At 39.3% G+C, this 18,277-nt stretch overlaps 1 long non-coding RNA gene across 1 annotated transcript; it reads left to right on the forward strand.

Annotated features, from left to right (window-relative positions):
* The first annotated feature begins 851 nt into the window (after positions 1-851).
* Positions 852-13,722, forward strand: LOC140689388 (uncharacterized). The gene is made up of 2 exons (XR_012064314.1): positions 852-912; positions 13,554-13,722. It is a non-coding gene; the product is annotated as an uncharacterized lncRNA (long non-coding RNA).
* The last annotated feature ends 4,555 nt before the right edge of the window (positions 13,723-18,277 follow it).

Below are 18,277 nucleotides of genomic sequence, written 5' to 3' on the forward strand. Positions count from 1 at the left end.
CCTCTTTATAAATGCATTCATGAACAAGCAAGAAAAAAAATCAACAGAGGGTAAAAGTTAATTAAAAGAAATATATATATATATATATGTAACAAAGCACCAAATCTCGCTTTTGCTCTGGCGGAATCTTTTAAATCATTACTTTCAGCCCCTGTTTTTAACAACTGTTCAAAGTGTGAGGCATAAGACTTCAACCAAAGCGGGGAGTCTGAAAGGAAAACCCATGAGTCATCTAGGAACATCAGACAAAGCTAAGAACCCACGCAAGAAACCATTAAAAAAAAGTGCTGTGTCTCTCAAACTTGGAGCTGGGTTGAAGGGGAAAATACCTCTCCTGAGAATTCATATCGTAATCCAGTTTTCATGTGAATTTTCAATCCAAATCTACACTACTTCAAATCTGCTTTTAAAATAGCCCGCGGTTGGTAGTGCCCCCTGCTCTGCCAGGTAGAAGGAAATTACTTTCAATTAAGGCCTCAAAAATTACTACAGGGGAAGTTAGAAAGGAGTCCGTAATCAGTATCACAACAGACACATAAAAGGAATCCGGTATGAAAGATTATAAATCAAGAAAATTCAAAAAGAATATAAAAGGATGTCTAAAAACAAAAATAGAGCAATTGAAAGTCAAAACTCAATATTCAGATTACACAATAGTTACAATTTAAACTGCCTTACTTAAGTGGAAAACGGTTCACCAATAATTACCCTGCAGGCGCTGGCGTCCTCCAGCGGGAACAGCTGCCCTCAGCGGCTGGACTCGGGCTCCGCCGGGGGGCCTCCACGCCCCACGCATGCGCCTCGGGACGTGCAAGGAGCGAGAGCCCGCCTCAAGTGTGCCGCCATCTTGGGCCGTGGCTGTCTTCCGGGAGCTTTGGGAAGAACCGTCTGACGTGCGCTGGGAGGGTCTCTGTAAGTCCGCGCTCTACTTATTTACGGTCAGCCTGTGCTTGGCAGTATTGTTTCGGATGGTGCCCCCGCTTTGTCCCTTGAACCGTGGTAGCTTTGGCCTCAGAGGAGTGGGCGCCGGCCCTCAGCCCTCGATCTGTGGCGGGATCCCCTCAGCTCCGCAGCCTTCCTGCCGCCATACGCCGCCGCTGCTTGGCCTCGCGGTGGGTGCCGGGTGTTCCTGACCTGAAAAATGCAGTTTTGAGAGAGGAGATATCCCTCATGGTCGGTTCAGTGATGGCTGATAAAAATTGCCGGGGTGCTTTTACTTGCGGAGGTCAAAAGACAGCAAGTCAGAGTATGGTGGAGCTCTTTGGAAGAAATTGATTTTTGCTGAGTCACTGAATTGCTGTAATACTGTAATACGCATTCAAAAGTAATTTTTTACCCTCTGGAATTTAAGAAAAGAAATGCAAGTCCTTTGCAGCATATCAGCTAAACGGAAGGTAAAGTTCATCCCTCTTCTGTTTTGCGAGTTCCATCTCCTAATTTATCTTTCGTTCATTCATCTTTTTGCAGACAGACACATATTCATGTACATACATAGGATATTATTTTTTATTCTATATACATTACTCTGATCTCTCTCCTACAACCAACTTAACAGGATTCCTAAGACCTATTCATCAAAGCCAATAAAAATAGATAAAACTTACTACTTTTTAGTAGTAACTACAAGAATAAACCCTAGATGCTCTATATTTTACTCTTCCAGTATTTATGAACTTTAGGTCAAGGGTGGGGCGGCAGGGGAGGAGTGTGTTTTATGGATTTACCGAAATATAACTGAGGTGTAACAAACTGCAGGTGAAGTGCACAATTTGATGACACTTGACACATGTATATGTTCATGAAACTGTTACAATTAAGATAATAAACATATCCATCACCCCTAAAGGTTTCTTCTGGCCCCTACTACTCAACACTGATCTGCTTTCTGTCACTATAGATGAGTTTGCATTTTCTAGAATTTTATATAAATGGAACACAGTGTGTAATATACTCTCTCAGCTTTCTTTCACTCAATGATTATTTTGATATAAAAAAAGTTACCCTGAATGTAGCAAAGAGAAAATAAAGTATAAAAAATTAGAAAGGCATTAAGAATCTCCTTGTAGAGAGTAAGTTTCAGAATCACAAAATCATAGACTTTCAAAGGGCCGTAATAAAAAGAATGGAGAAGAGGCAATATTCAGATTGAAAATGGCTAAGAATTTACTGTTACTGTTGAAAGATTCGATCTCTCATATTTAAAAGATGAACACATTCAAAGAAGATTAAATTTTTTAAAATTCACAACTATGCACTAGTTTTAGTTCTGCTTATTCCCTTTAGCTTCTAGATCTCTTGCTGAATTTGACACAATAAGACTTCAGGCATTGAGAAAAGCAAAAACCACTATACAAAACTGTCTCACAAGCAACCATATTAACATGTTCTTAATGTTTTCATTCTGGGTGACCTAAAAACCAGTGAATGGAAAGCATTCTGGGATCATGTTTGTATATGTCATGTTCTTAAATTTTGTCTGCAATGAGGAAATCTTTGGCTGAAGGCCAAATTTGAGGAGTGAATTGGGGGAAGAGGGTCCTGAAAGTGCAATGGGGGAAGACCATTAATCCAATACCCCAGGCCAACACTCCTGGGACTCTTCTGAATTGTTCAGATCAGTTGTAGCTGGAGGTGCAGAACTGAGTCCTCGTGGTAGATGAAGTAAGAGGCTTTCTATGTCCCCAAAAATGCAGGTTCTTGGGTCTAACCCCTGAAGAGTCTGATCAGAAGATCTGGAAGGAGTCTGAGACTCTAAATCTCCACAAGCACCCCAGGGGATGTAGAGGCTGTGGCCTCCCCTACAATTTCACAATCCATCATCCTTTACAGTGATGCTCTGCAGAGTTCAGTATAAGAACTACCGTGCTGGTTGGTCCAAAGGGAGGCTCCTTCTTTGACTCTTTGTATAGTGATCAAGGCCCAAGAGTCTCAACTCACTCTAGCTGATTTTTCATGTAATATCCTAAGCCATGCAAACCTGAGGCAGCAAGTGGTTTTTAACAGGCTGGTGGAAAGAATTCTAAGAACTTGTTTATTTAAAAGCAGCAATAATGATAGATGCAAAGTTTGAAATTCCATCTAACACTCGTTTCCCAAATTATCTCAATAGAAGGAAATAGGGCAACTTCTAGATCCTGTGGAGCTGGTAAGGACACCAGCTGAAACCCTAAAAATAGCTAAATCATGTTCCAAGTCTAACCAGGGAATTCCTTCCTGACATATGACTTCAGTGGATTGCCATGAATGCACAGCTGCCTGGGGGATGCAAAACTGTCATTCGGGACTGAAACAAAGGGTCTCAGATTTTAGAAACACTAGTCACTAGTGACCCTTCGCTGGACCAGGTAGTTTCTTGTCTAAGAAATTGGACATTGGCAAAATCTACATATCAAGAGTAGGGGAGTTGTCCCTGGTGGGAAGTATGTTTCTTTTTCTGTTTTGGGTGTGATAATGCATCCGCCTTGGGTTCCCACCCTGCCTCTCACATTAGACAGTAGAGAAACTATAGGGCAGAAGCCACCATAGGTGTCTGTCTTTATCCAGATTGTATCACAGTGTTTTTTATGGTGGTTGGTAATACCAGCTGATGCCCTCTGAGCAGGAAAAGCTTGCGGAGGGGGTTCCATCCACTTTCCTTCAGAAGAAATCATGAGCTCACTTAGATAGGTTGATAGAAGTTACAGAATTGCAGTCTTATATCCATCATGCCTAGGACATATTGGGTAAAAAAAAAAAATGAAAAACAACTAAATTGTGGTAAATTGCATTTGGCATTTCTCTGGAACCTGAAAATTTCAGAGAACCTGAGAGCCTATATAAAGAGACATTATATAATATGCTATTTTTTCATAAGGATTGTAGAAAATTATAGTCTAAAATTTGCAAAGCCCTTTAATTTTGGGGGGAGACAACTGGATAAGAAAGATGATTATCAAGCATTAATCTAATTTTTAAGTGAGTATACTAGAACTTTAATATTAAAATGAGCATTAACATTCAAAATAGGCACCCTAAGAAGGTTATACCTGTATTTCAATACAGAGGCCATTTCTCAAAATATTTCTGGAGTTCTATTTCGGGAATTGCTTTTAAAGTCATCTTAGATGCCACACAAGAAAAAGTCTTATTACAACATTTTTTAACCTTTTTAAACTCATGCATCTTTTTGACATGTGAAAAAAAAATTTTTAAACAGACAGCTACTTTCCCTGTAACACTGATCATATCATTCAAGAAAGTTTAATTTTAAGTTGAAACTTATTTGTTGTTTATTTTATGAAATGAAGACTTTCTTTTTCTATTTGCCACCTTGGAATGCATTTTCAAAATCACCAACACATACCATCCCCAGATTTTTTACTTGCCCACGAAAAATCACTGTATTACATTTTAGTAAAAGCTTGTTTTTAACCTAAAAGCAAAAACCAAACTTTAATACTCAGTTTGTTATTCCCTTTACTCAGCAGCCTGCCTCTGAATGAGGCCTTTTTCAAAACTCAATTCCATTTTCAATAGGGGGAGTTTGCCATCGTAAAACAAGAGATGTCACAGACTTTGAGAACGGTTCCAGATGGATTCTTAAAAGACTTTATGTTGATATTCAGAAAAAGACAGTATCTGTTTGTGTGCTCAAAATTTAATTGGTTGATTAAGAAAATTAATTAGTCATGTCTACTGGTTACAGTTTTTAAACACAGGGATTGTGTATGTACCATAGGTCACTATAGATTAGAAGCTACGATGTAGGGAGCAAAGTCTGACCCTCAGTTTATTGGTCATATGATGCGTTCATCTGGGACCTTGAAAGACAGGCAAGGAGAGAAACATTCACATTTGTATAACATAAACTCATAAGTAAGAGCTAAATGTTATAGAATCAACTGTGTGTGTGCATGTGTATGTGCTTTGGGAGGTGTCAGGGGAATGAGTCGGGAAAAGCATATGTTCATATTTATTTCAAAGACATTTTTGAATGCTGACCACTTCCAAATAAACAATGAGAAGAATTTGATCAAAGAGAGAAGTTTGTAAGCTACCTCTGCTATTAACGCTGCTTGGATATTTGTTTTTACGTACTAAAAGCCTGTATCTTGTCAAAGACATGTTTTGAATGTTTGAATTTTGAACAGGCTTGGACAGTTATGGAATATAACTTTTTAGTGAAAGGAAAATCATAAATGTGACATTCACATGAGGGAGAGAAAACAACTACTTTTGTCCAGTCCGAAGAAAACCTGGTGATGGTAATGATGGTGATAGTAATGGTGGTGGTGGTTGTGATATTTACGCTACTGGTTTTGCTGATGGTGGTGGAATGATGGTTAGTGGGAGTGATCCTTCTAATTTTTTATTACACCTTTTCCCCAGTTAGTTACACTGAAGTGAACAATATGATTTCCTGAAGTTTCGTATTTTCTCAGAAGCAAAACCACAGGTAATGAGTTGTTCATGTGTTGGAAGAGCAGAAGAAAACGAGCCAAAGTGAGAGACCATCAATCTTACCAGAATTAATATTTTTAGTCCATAGTGACCCTGGGACCAGAGACTTAACTTCCAGATAAAGCACTTCAGCCATATAAACTCACTGTGATATTCAGTGGTGTGTTTATGCTTTGTTTTTCACTCATAAAGATTATAAAAATGTTCATTTTGAAGTGTCACTGTGGGTTTCTCATGAAATACATTTTTTATCAGCACGAGGATTAATAAGAATGTTCTAGAAGTTAAACAGATAAAATAGTAGACAACATGGTATTACAGAATTAAAATCTGGGGAATTCGGTTCAAATCCAAGCTCTCACATTCTCAGGTGGTGTGAAGTTAGACAAGTTAATCTCTCTGAGCCTCTATAAACCATTTTTACTCATAACAGTTGTGATACCAAGTGTGGGTTTTCCACACCAAGCAATTCTCCAACTCTTTGGACACCAACTGAGTGCCCTACAATTTAGCTCAGTTATGACACTAGCTATCCAGAGTTAGCATCAGATCCCACAAGTTGAGGGTTCAGTCCCACAGAACTGTCCCCACTTTGAACACCAAGGGAAAGCTACATACCTCCCATACTTCTGACCCACTGGCTATAAATTGGGGATTCCCATGATCCTCATCTCGGGTTTGGTCATTCACTAGATCAGCTCACAGAACTCAGGAAGAAGCTTTACTTAGTATTACAGCTTATTATAAAGAATACAACTCAGGAACAACCAAATAGAAGAGATAAGTAAGGCAAGGATGTGGGCTCACCACCCTCCCTGCACCTCTGTGTTTACCAACTGGAAAGCTCTCTGATATGCCCCTCCTAGTCCCCTGGAGCTTAGGAATTTTTATGGAGGTTTCATTACACAGGCATGATTGATTAAATCATGACCATTGGTGATTACCTGTCTCCAGCCCCTTCCCTGTTCCCGGAAGTCAAGTGGTGGGGATGAAAATTCCAATCCTCTAATCATGCTTTGGTCTTTCTGGTGACCAGCCCCCATCCTGAAGCTCTCTAGGGGACCACAGCCACCAGTCACCTCATTAACATACAGAAAGACATTCTTATCACTCCAGATATCCCAAAAGCCTAGAAGCTCTTGAGTCAGGAACCAGGGACTAAGAACAAATATGATAACAAAAGATGCTCTTTATCACCACTGTTATTCAGGAAATTACAAGGATGGTAGGAGCTCTGTGCCAGGAACTGGAGACAAAGACCAAATGTATATTTCTTACTAAATCATAATATCACAACCTCAGTTTCTTCCCCTGTGAAATAGGACTATAATCAAGACATCATATGGTAATTAAGAGGATTTAATCTGTCACTTGCTACCTAATGCCTAGGACTGAAAGAGTGTTTCTTTGGTGGCAATTACCTTATTTTACACTGCTCAACAGGTACACGGTACCCACTCTTTTTGTGCCAGTCTCTGGGCACTCTGAGGGATGCCACCAAAAAAGCAGACAGGTCACAGTCTACCAGACATCTCAGCAGAGCTGGGTGGGCCCCTTAAAGGGATAATTCTTCACCACAGTAGAAATTTACTTTGCAGAGTGGCTGAGAATTTCTTGTTTGTGTCAAGTAGCAAAGTGTCTCAATGTCAGTGATTAGCTTACTTCCACTCAGAGTTTAGAGACTCACTTCACGTATTTGTTTAGAGATCAAGGCCAGTGATACCAAAAAAGGAAATTGAACATTGTTGTCCTTTGTGCTGAATCTAGAAAGTTGGTAGGAACTAATGTCTGTCCATTCCTTAAAAATGAGCTGTTGGAGAGAGGGAAGGGCATAGCTCAGTGGCAGAGCACATGTTTAGCATGCATAAGGTCCTGGGTTCAATCCCCAGTACCTCCATCAAAATGAATAAGTAAATAAATAAATAAATATTTAAAAATTATTGCTTATAAATAACAGTAAAACAAAAAGAAACCTACACAGCTACACTGACAATGGAATGTGATTCCAGTAACATCAAATATTTTTAAAGTGCTTTTTGAATGGCATGGTACTCTACAGATGTTTGGCAAGCTTCCACCTACACATTTTATTACCTTTGTTATGTGAGCATGGGTTTATAATTGAAGGTTTTAGGGCTGATAAGAGCATAAGTCCTCCACTTGCACCAAGGATGTCTGAGAGGGAAGAGTAAACGTGCGCACAGAAACGCATGTACCTTCGGGGTTATGGGACGAAGAGAAGGGGCAGTGTGACTCCTATAAGCTTAAAATGTTTGAAATATTGTTCTATTTTTAAATGTCTTTTTTTTTTCAAATTAGCCACTGAATTTGTTTTTGATGTGTATTCTTTTCATTGTAGAAAATTCATAGAAAAGTGCTAAGGATCTGAAGAAAGCTAAATGTAACCTCTGTCTCCCTAGCATTCCCAAACTGTGACCTTGAACTGAAATTCACCCTCCCAAGACATTACTGCATGAGCCCCTCCTGGCTTAGTTACTCAAATGTGGTCCCTACTTCCCAACACCCATATCCACCCTCATACTGTGCCTCCCAGCTGATCTGAGATTTCTCCAGGTGCCATCATATATGTTCTCAGGGGCAAGTTTTGAGGATTTGCTTTTTTCTTGTCTCATGGCCTGCAGCCTTTGCTGCTGCTGCTTATGTAAGAATGCAGTTCTTCTGGGCCGGGCATCTCTGTCCTCATAAGCCTCCTTTTCTCCAGACTCCAGGAGGGGCCTGTTTCTCCCCAACCCCTGGCAGTACATCTATACATAGTACATAGTACATATGAGATCAGGCTTTTCATACAGCTTCACAGATGGCTTGGTCATAAGCTAAGTGAAATTCACAAGTGCTTCTCAAGTTGGATTCTTTTAGAATTTCAGGTTCAGACCCAACCTCTGCACCCTGGTCTAGGTTCCACTGGCCTCCCCAGTTCAGAGTCCAAGCCCAGCTCAGTTCCCAGGAAAAAGGAGAACCTTCCCATCCTAGTCTAATCCCAGCCCTTTCCTCTCCTGGGATACGTGATCATTATTTCTTTCCTTTGGGTGAAATCCCACCCTTCTCATAAGCAGATACAGTCTGACCCTTGGAGCTCCGGCATGGTGATCACGGGGGTCCTGAGAACCCTCCCAATGTCAGGCACATTTCACCTGAAATCACCACTCACAGGGGCAGGGACAACAGTCCAGGTTGCATGACCCAGCCCAGCCATTCCCTTTCTTCTTCCTTCCTCTAGCCTGAAGGGAAGAGAAGTTCAGGTAAGCTTGTCCTTCCTGACTAAGCCAGTTCTTGCTCCCAGCGGTTCAAAAGCAAATACTTGGATGACAAAGTATGCCTGCCTCCCATGAATGGTTCTGGAAAGTTTGGGGGAAAACCATGTTCTACCTCCTCAGACATGGAGTTCTGTTATTATATCTAGTCAACATTGTTGAGCACCTAACATCTCAACTCGAAGCATCTGCTCCTGGATTCCTTCTCTGGTCCCAAATTTCCCTTTACACATGGGACTGTCATTTGCTCTAAAACTAACATGTTGAAAAGTCCCACCACAACAGTCCCTCCTACCACAGGAAAGGCTCCACCCCAAGAGATGCTTTTCTCCTTCAATGTGGCAGTGTTCTGCACATCAAAAGATAGTCTAATGTCATTATATAAATGTTTTGATTTTAAGTAGATTTTTCTTAAGCTTTTCAACTTAGTCATACAACTCCAGAGCATTATTCCTGCCAAGTCCTCAACCTGCTATGGCAGCAGTAGAAATAAATAAATATTCCCTACTGGGGAACAACCTCATACCACCCTGGGGTGGATGATCACCTGGGGGTTAGGTCAGATGAAGTTGGAAAGATGTATAAAGCATGAACATCCTTAAGACAATTTGTTAATTTACTAATTCCAACCAGTTCTTTCCCCTACCCCTACCCCCAATAATAAGAGCAACAACCATTGCCTTTCCTTTCTTTATGGGTATAATTTTGCACGTGCGATTTCATTAGCTGTTTAGATTATGTGGTTGGTGCAACAAATAAAGCCCACAAAAAAACAATATAGCAGATCACTTGCAAGTGTAGAGCAACTTAATTGTTGTTTTCAGCAAACCCAGATTGACAAAGGGGATTATAATTTAAGTTGTGCTGTTAGCATTTGTTTTAGACAAAAGCAAGTATTGGCTTTAGTAGTTATTATTCTCCCCTGCATTTTAAATTACTTTTTTCCCCTAAGAGCAAAAGAGCAGTAAGAAAGAAAAAAAAAGCTAACCTTATGTAAATTCAGTTCTTCAAATAGATCAGATTTTGCAGATTCTGAAACCACTAAGAGAGGGGGTGACAAAAATCTAAAGAATCTTAGAATTTTAGAGATAGGGCCATAAATACCACAATCCAGTTTCTGTAGTCAGTGCTTCTTAAAATGGGATGCCTACATCTTGAGTATGCAGGGACATACCAGGGATGTTCAAGGAAACGACAAGATAAAGCCCCACACAATAACATTGTTATAGGGCTTGCCACAAGGTAGGCCATGGGTTATCAGTTTTGCTAGATGTTAAGTAATTTAAAACTTTATTTTAATATTAAAGCAAATTGAAACTAAGCATGAACCTTTTGCAGACTCTTAAAAAAATCATCTTGGAGATTGGGGATCTCAGGGATGGAGTACAGAATGTAATAAAACAAGTTAACTGTATTGTAAATGTATGAAACAAGCCATCCAGGGGTTTGGGGAGTTTGGGGAAATTGTGGCTGGCCTTAGTAACTTTGGAAATGACAGGCGTCTGTAAGACCAAAGGCAAAAGAAACTGTAGGCAAGCTTTGTGCTCTGGTTGATAAAGTTGTTTCCTACAGGGGAATCAGATTAACAATTAAAATTTGCTATACCTGTGTGCTGGAAATTAGTGAGTAAATGGATGACCAATGGTGGGAGTTATTTTTTCTTACTGTTGGAATGAAAGTTTACAAATAAACAAAGGGAGAAGGCTAGAATGATCTGCATGTTAATGGAGCCACATCAGAAACATTGTATGTTTAGGTAAATATAGGTGTAGATGTGTCTGTATGTACTTTGGTTACCTATACAAATATTTATAGACATGTGTATAAATACAGGTTAGTAAACACACATGTATTTTCTTGCTCTGTCTGCTGAGAGGACCTAGAAGCAAGGACTCCAAGCACACCTAGACCTCAAATCTTGGTTTCTTATAGCATCCTCCAGTAAAGGAACCAGGACTCCTTAGAGAAATGGCTGATTCTAGGACTGGGGCAGGAAACATCCAAGATGAGTCTAGAGTATCTTATAGTGTGAGAAAGTTAAAAAAAATTAATTAGAAAAAGAAAACCCTACAATGATAGAGGTATGTCAAAGGGACACAGGAGCCAACTAAAAGAACTCCTAATGACCAAAATTGGAACAATGTGAGCAACCAAATAAAGTAGAATTGGATTATAACCAAAAATAAAAATAAATATCCTCAAGTCTGTGTGTATATAAATAAATGACTGAATAAATAAATGAAGAAGAAGAGTTGTTCCTGGTGACTTCCTTCCAAAGAGCAACTGGGGTGGGGGGTGGTGCAGGAAAAAGAAACATAGCTTTGCAGTGGAGAAAGCTGACAGATGCTACCTCAGCCAGGAGCTCAAGGTCAACATCACAGTCAGAAGTCACATTGATAGTATGTTCTCTTGATACAATATAATGAGAGGTGTCCTTTATCTGGGGTCTTCCTCCTAAAAACCTGTAACCCCAGTCTAATCATAAGGAAAGCATCCTAATTGAGGGACATTTTACAAAATACCTGACCACTAGTCCTCAAAACTGTCAAGTTCATCAAAGACAAGGCAAGTCTGAATAACTGTTAAAGCAAAGGGGAGCCTAAGAAAATTTGACGTCAAAATATAAAGGTGGCATCCAGGACAGGATCCTGGAACAGAAAAAGAATATTAGGTTAAAACTAAGGAAATCTGAGTAAACTATAGCTTTAGTGAATAAGCATGTATCAATATTGGTTGAATAATGGTAACAAATGTACCTTACTAATGTAAGATGCTAATAATTGGGGAAATTGGGTACAGGTGTGTATGGGAACTCTGTATTGTAATTTTTCTATAAATCTAAAACAAATTTTATATTAAAGAAAATCTGGATAGGCCATTGGGTAAAAGGCCAAGTAGGATGCATCTTTACAGAAACAGGTTGAAGGCAGGCTGAGTAAGGACTAACCCAGAATGCTGGGTGTCTTTTGACCCTTCTCTGCTGTTAGGAGACTTTGGTGGTGAGGTTTATGGTTTATGAACACTACCTTAAACTTTAGACTTTACCTAAGATAACTCAAGGAAGCTTGAAGGATTTACAGTCTTCTGGTTGTTTAAGAAGTAGAATAAACAAGGAGACTAGGAGCCCTCCAATGATTAACATATTTATATTATCCAGGTTAAACAAAGAAAGATTTTCATTTATAAATAATTAAATCAACCTCTATCAGTAAGACATACTAAAATAATTTGTTTTAATACATAAAGACAATAAATAAATTTGCTTTATTTTCACATTATTTCCTTATGTGTTTTTTAAATCTTTGGAAGTTTATAGTCACTGTATATGTTTATGCAAATAATCCACCTGACTTCATTTCAGCAATCTTCCTCTTACTGCCTTTTATACTTGGAAAGCTAATACCCCAGGTAACTCTTGAGGATAAAAAATCTCATCGGTTTAGTTTATATTTAGTACTTGAAAGCCTTCTAAGATGTATTGCATTTATTTTTCATTATATCAGGCCTATAGTACCTGTTAAATTATAACTTGTATTTGAATCTTAAATAAATCATACTGTGTTGTTAATAAAATGACTCATCAAAGTAATTTTATTAACTAAGTACATGTTCTCCTTTGTTTAATATCTTTATAAACATTGTAGGTGAACTTTTGCTTCTTCCTCCTTCCCTCCCTCCCCTTCTTCCTTCCAATATGCTTATTGAGCATCTACTCTGGCCAGGATTTAGGAAAGCAATGTAAATAACATATGAATGGTATCAAGGAGCTCACAGTCTAGTAGAAGCAGATGAATGGGCAGATCATTAAACCTCATTATATAAATATTAGACTGGGGATATGCAAAGGATGCTTGTCATGGGAACATGGAAGGCTGTTACTCAGATGGGGTAGGGGACGTCCTCTTTGTGTAATCCCCTCCCTCACCCAGCACTGGGCTATCACTTTCAGGAGATTGCTTCCTCTTTGCTAGGTAATTCTGAAATCTGATCACTTCAATCAACTGACAAATGTATCAGATATAATGGAATCAGCCAAGGCTTCTTTCTTATCATGTCCCAACTTCCTTTTATAATACCTCCTAGAAGTAAAAAACAAGGTGTTTGTAATAAATCCTGGTAGGAGCAGTAAAATTCTTTCTGTCCTTTGGCCCTCTCCATATTAAATACATAAAACAGAAGAAGATTTAAGTTATCATATTTAATTGCTTCATGTATTATTTAGTCAAGTATTTGCGTGTGGAAAGCCAGATTTCTTTACGGGTTTAGAAAGTTTGTGAAATAATGTTTGAAATATTTCTTTAAAACTTTATTCTCTGATAACATTGTGGCCTTTTTAAGTTGTGAGTGATTAGGGATGCCTGGTTTGTACATCAACTCAAAGTGATAAATAGCCATCAAGCCATAATCTGATAGTGCTGGTCTCAAAGACTGTCTTAGAAAAAGAATGTCCCCATTGTAACACTGCACAGGGCAAAATGGGAGCCTATTAGAAGGGTCTTACTGTCGTGCTTTTGTTCCAAAATGTGGACTCATGTCACATTTCTGTGTAAGAAAAGGCCCACGTCGCTACAAAAAACCATATTATATAGGCTAGAGGGCCACCAGCCAGTATTTAACAGCAACATGTAAACTCCATCTTCCAGCCATCAAACTTAGCAGTAGACTTTCTAAAGTTTTTATTCAGGGAGTGCTTTATTAAAATTCATACTATTTAATTCACAAAAGAGATATGTCTAAGTTTGTGAACATTAGAAGAAAAAAATTCAGAAAAGAAACATGTAAATTGTACATGTAAATTACATGCACATGTAAATAACACATGCCCCACTGTGTTTACCGCAGATTTAATCAGATCCTGCAGAGACTTTGCTAACACTGAATCTTAATGGAAGACATTTATGAAACCACCAGACTGACATCTGAGTGCACAATTTCTGACAAAGAAGCTGTTTCTTACACAATACGTTTGGCATATTACCTGACTTGAATAAACTGTGGGTGTGAGTCTGCATGCATTTGTGGTTTGTCAACAACAGTTTTCATAAATAAAGTCCTGAAGGCAGTTCTTTGATTAAACGGCACCACTGGTAGATCATGCCTCTAATCTAACCCAGATAAAGAGTTCTGTGCAGGAGCTATAACTGGTACCACCTGGGGCAAGCTGGTCCTGCAAGTCTTGTGGAGGAATAAACTGACGGTGTGTGCTTCCTCCTGATAGGCACTGTTACCAGAGGAAGAAACAGACAGAAGTTAGAGTTTAACAGAAATCAGAGGTCAGAGGTACTTCCTCAATCATAGGGTTGACTTCATTCATCTTCCCCTGGTAGCATCTGGTGCAGCAGTGGGCACTAGGAGAGGCAGGAATTTAAACGGGGGGAAGGCTGTGTAGAACCAATGACCAGTGCTGGGCAGGGACTCCTGCTCATTTACACCCTTCTGCTCAGACTCTTTCCTTCCCTGCTACTCCTCTTCACTTTCTTGGGAATAGCCATTACTCATCCATTAAGATTCTAATCAGATAACTCCTCTGCCTGGAAATATCCCTTGAGTCAGGATAACTAGTCTTCCCTGTCCCCATCACCGTGTTCCCAATCACAACTTGTAGCAGGCACCACCCTCTTCCTTATGATGTCATTCCACTAGCAGTAGGTGACTCTCCCAGTCAGTCACTGCTTGAACATTCTTTCAGGAAACAAATTTAAAGAGAAGTGAAAATGGAGATAACAAGGGTGATGGGAAATTATCGGTGAGAAGAAGGATTTGTAAGACAAATGCAACCTATTCTGAAATCACCAGTGTTGTCCACCAATGTTGTCAGTCTCGGACTGGAAGAGACGAGTCACAGAGTGAAGACAGCTACATCTGTCTCTTGGAAACAATAGAAAAATTAAAATAAATCTCAGCAGGAAGAAGAGTTGTATGCCAGAAATGTGTGCATGCGCATGTGTGTCTTTGTGACATATGTGTGGATGCATGTCTATGCATGAGACATATACATTGTTTTGTAAACGAGTGTACTAGCTACCCTAGCATACTTCCTTTGGCTCTTAAGAGAAATTTTCTTGGCATGCCTTGACTGGCACTAATTCAAATGAGATAATCCCAACAGAATCCCTTACCTTGTCACTCCCAAACCCAGATAATGTTCCAAGTTTTAAAGTAATTATTTCTGTCCTTTTCTCAAAGGTGATTAGGCCAAATTACTAATTCCCAAACTAATCAAAAGCGAGATCTTTGAGAAGTCTGTTACTAATGATATTGGCACCTTTTAATAGATTCAGAAGGAGCCTACTCAAGAAAAAAAGGATGACTAATTTCTGCTCAGACATGATAAACTACATCACAGAGGCCTAGCAAGATTGTCTGATGCTCTAAAAATTTTTTAAATCGAATACAAGGAGACTAACTTCAAGGTAGATTCACAAGACTGTGGTTCTTGGTTAGAAAGAACATGATCTGGTCAAATTACTTGTGAAGTATTACTGTCAAATTTTTCCATGTCACAGTTCAGAGGTCAGCAAACTTTTTCTACAGTAGGCCAGATATTTTCAGCTTTGCACACCATAAGGTATCTGTCACAACTACTCAACTCTGCCACTGTAGTGTGAAAGCAGACCTAGAAAATATGTAAGCAGATGGGCTTGTTTTTATGCCTGTGACTGTATTTCAATAAAACTTTATTTACAAAAACAAGCAGAGGGTTTGCTAATCCCTGTTATAATTGATAATAACAACAGAAGACTAAGAAAAAGGTTTATAACTCTTTGGGTTTTAAAATGCCTGTTATGCATTTTTTAGGGCACACTAGTATATTGTGGGTAAAGGATTTTATTGTGGATCAGACTTGGATTTGAATTTTTCCTGTGCCCCTAATTACCTGTGTGACACCAGGCATATTACTTAACTTTCTAAGCCTTCATTTCCTTATCAATAATAGAGGTTAACAATGGTACTTAATTCATTAATTGTTGTGAAGATTAAATAAAATAATGCGTGTAAAGCACAGAGGATAACTGCTCAATAATGTTCTCTCTCTGATGCATTTCCACTGTCTTAGAAAATGCCACAATCATTACCAAGAAAGGCAAGCATTCATTGACCTGCTTGTGAAGTATGAGTCAATTTATACTCAACAGGGTGGCCCCAAATATGAAGTTCAGCTCCCTAGAATTTTTACACCCTGACTGTCTCCTTACAGGTCCACAAGCTTCAGGAAGTAGATTTAATGACACTTTGGTTACCTAATGATCACTTTTAAAGATAAAAACTCAGGTAACTGTCTTTAAGCAGGTCTGCCTAGGAAGGAAAACTGAGACCTTTTCACATGTTTGTAAACCAATTTAACATTGGTGTTTAATTGTACTTGCTCACATTTTAGTGTTCTCTTGGGAACAAGGCTCTTTTGTCTTTGATTTTCCACTGATTATTAGTATAGTGCCTAGCATACGACTCTTAGTATTCTCGGTATTTCCTTGGGGACTATGATTTCCCACCCTTATATTCAGACTGTTCTCAAAGCAAAGAATCATTTTTTCTAGCTTCTTTTCAGTGATGAATAGAAGCCAATGTAGGTCCCATTCTATACAGTCAGTTGGGCCAGAAATGTGACTAGATTTTTCTGTAACCCAACCAAAATTTTGTTTCATGCCTTTACTTAGTGGTAGAGACTTAAACTCAATAAATTCCAGTTCCCCTCTCTTACTCCATCTTACTAAGGCATTGCAAGGTCTGGAATTCATCCAGTTCTTGACATCACCTATCCAAACTGGCATCCCTAAGGGGTCCATTGTCCTGCCTGGCCCCAGTCATCAGGCACACAGATCAGTGTCTCATCCCTCATTTATAATTCAAACAGTTCCTTCCCAAGCAGTGCTCTTTTTGCTCTGTCCCTGCTCCTTCCAGGCACACAGGACTCTGTTTTGCTGTCTTTCCCTCTCTGGGGCAGAAGGCAAGAATAACTGTGGTGAATTGTGAAGGAAGGACAAAGAGGTACACAGAGGTTTGGTGGAAACAAACACATCAACAAACCTACTTAATATTTCAAAATTATTCTACCATGTAGACCATTAAAATTAAGATGAATTGGACAAGGAGGATGTATACCCTCCGTGTGCAAATAGCCTGCACTGCTCCCAGTGCTCTGAATTTTCTTTGAGCCAAAGAACAGAAGTCACTGGGAAATAAATCAGACTTGCTATAAGGAACACAATGGACTTGAAGCAATACGAGCTATTCAAAATGAAAGGTAGCTGCTTCAGCGGCCAGTGGGTTCGTGGACAGAGAATATTCAGCTAAGACTCAGTGGTTTGTTAGGCAGATGCTAGAGGAGAGATTTTTGGCTTGGGGAGGGTTGGAATAAACTGTCTTTAATAGTTTTTCAAGTGTAAAATTTCTGCGATTCTTCAGGACGTTGTGTGTGTGTGTGTCTCTTGCTTTCGGTTTGATATTACAGTGACAAGTCCCTCAAGATCTAGTGTTATTACCTTGTTGTGTGACTTCAGATGAGGTTCTTGACCTCCCTGGCCTGTTACCTTGCCTATAAAATTGAGATAAGAATGCTTAGCCGGTGTGTTTGTTTGGAAGATTAAATTAGGTAAAACACTTGGCAGGGTGATAGATGCATTGAAAGTACTCACTAACAAGTAAATAAATCTTGATAGAAATGCTTACCTAGATATAACTATTCAGTTTTCCCAAAGCTTTTTAAAACTGTCATTTTCCAGGTTTCTGGAAATGCCACATTTGTTTGACTAGGACTCAGATATAAATTATAATGATAGTTGCAGCTGGGTTTCCAGAGTCCTTACTCCTGCCAATTTCCATACGGTAGGGAGAATTGTCCCCACCCTCAAGATAAGGAGACTCAGCAAATGGCTAATGATTGGCAGATCCTTAATTTGAAATCAGTTCATTGGCTCCAGGGCCTCTACCATTAACCAGTGCACTCTCCTGCCTACGTCCAGGTGGCTATTCTCCCACTGACTTGCAGTGTGAATTAGTCGAGATTCTCTGAAGAAACAGAACCAAGAGGATATATGTGTGTATCTATAGTTGTAGCCTTCTCTATTTATTAATCTATATTTATTTTAAGAATTTGGCTTATGTAATTGTGGAATCTTGATAAATCCAAAATCTGCAGGTTAGGCCAGCAGGCTGGAGACCTAATGAAGAATTGTGGTTCAAGTCCAAAGTCTGTCCAAAGGCTGGCAGAATTCCCTCTTGTTCCAGAAGTCAAGTCTTAGTTCTGTTCAGGCCTTCATCAGACTGGATGAGACCCACCCCCATTATGGAAGCAGTCTGCTTTACTCAAAGTTCACCAATTTAAATGTTCATCTCATCCAAAAAAACCACTTTCACAGATGCATGCAGAATAAGGTTGGGCCAAATATCTGGGTACCCTGTGGCCTAGCCAAGTTGACACATAAAAATGAACCATTACATTGTGGTTCTCCCACTCCCTTCCCCACTCCAGTTCCTCCCTGGTTTCCCCTGTCCTGACAGTCAGGTATTATCAAGTGAGTTGATTTTGAAAACAACTTTTGAGATTCTAAGATAAAAGGTGCTGA

The sequence above is a fragment of the Vicugna pacos genome, chromosome 26, assembly GCF_048564905.1.
Source record: "Vicugna pacos chromosome 26, VicPac4, whole genome shotgun sequence".
In the NCBI taxonomy this organism is placed as follows: domain Eukaryota; kingdom Metazoa; phylum Chordata; class Mammalia; order Artiodactyla; family Camelidae; genus Vicugna; species Vicugna pacos.